Genomic DNA, 1,252 nt, shown 5'->3' with positions numbered 1-1,252 from the left:
AAAAAGCTTAATCATTAAGACATATAAAAGGTAGCTAGACAAGAAGAATAATTGATCCATACTTTTTTTGTCACCATGGAATATTTCATCTATATGATCTTGTTTATGGATAAATTATTCCTAGTCTTTTTTTGTCCTGAAAAATGTGTCCTCGGTTTCTAGAAAAAGATATGAATTCTGACTTTCTTTTAAAGATTCTGTATTTTTCTGGTTAAAATAAGAAAACACGGACGGGGACTCTAATTTTAATTCAGTTCAATATAGCTTGGTGGGCGATGGCTTAATCATGGTTAGGTTATGGTACGACACTAGCCGACCTAGTCTTGGCAACAACTTATAACATGGCTTAACTGTTCATGTTACAGTAGTAAATCGGCTAGAGTTTAACCAATTCTTCTGTATTTATGTTGGAACCCCCATTTTCTCGTTCTTTTAAGATTCGTTTGGTTTGTATGATTGTTTTTGAGTGATTTGGATTTTATGGATGGATTTGGATTTAAAATCATTGGTGTGTTTGGTTTCTGTAATTTGGAATTGAATTGGATTTCATTATTTATAAATAATTTATTAAAATTATAAAAATAATTAAATTACATTTTTATTAATCGATTATTACAAAACACATGTTCTTAGCATTTTCTAAAATCTTATTGCATACAATTCTACAAAATCCCGTGAAATTCTGAACACCTCCTGATGTAGGATTTCAGTTAAATCCTAGGATTTCAAATCGGTACTATCCAACAAAATAAATATGAGATTGGAGTAGATTTAAAATCCAAATCCCCCCAAATTCATTTCATTCATGCAAAACAAACGAGGACCTTAGAGAGTAATACAGGTTCCAGCCTCTATCGTGTAGTTCAGTTGGAAAAGAGATTAAACCATTTTGTCCAAATACTGCGACTACCAGTTTCGAATGCTAGTATTGAGAAACTGGAATTTAAACATGACACAATTAGCACAAAACGATTAACGGTTATGTACCAAACTATAACAATTAGTAATTAGGCATCGATCAGCTAAACAAGTTTTATTAATGAATAAGCCCTAACAATTAAGAAATTAGACATCAAACATCGTTTGTTAATTAACAGTCTCTAACAATTAACAAAAAATAAATCGACCTTCACGAGCGTTAACTTRATAAACGATGAAATAAGTATTGTTAATTAACCAACCTAATAATTAATAAATAAATAAAAATAATTTAACAATAAACAAATAATATATCCAGGGTTGGGTTCACGTG

The sequence above is a fragment of the Cynara cardunculus genome, unplaced genomic scaffold (genome assembly GCF_001531365.2).
Source record: "Cynara cardunculus var. scolymus isolate 2C unplaced genomic scaffold, CcrdV1 Un_Scaffold_6582, whole genome shotgun sequence".
In the NCBI taxonomy this organism is placed as follows: Eukaryota; Viridiplantae; Streptophyta; class Magnoliopsida; order Asterales; family Asteraceae; genus Cynara; species Cynara cardunculus.
Note: the sequence above shows the minus strand (reverse complement) of the source record.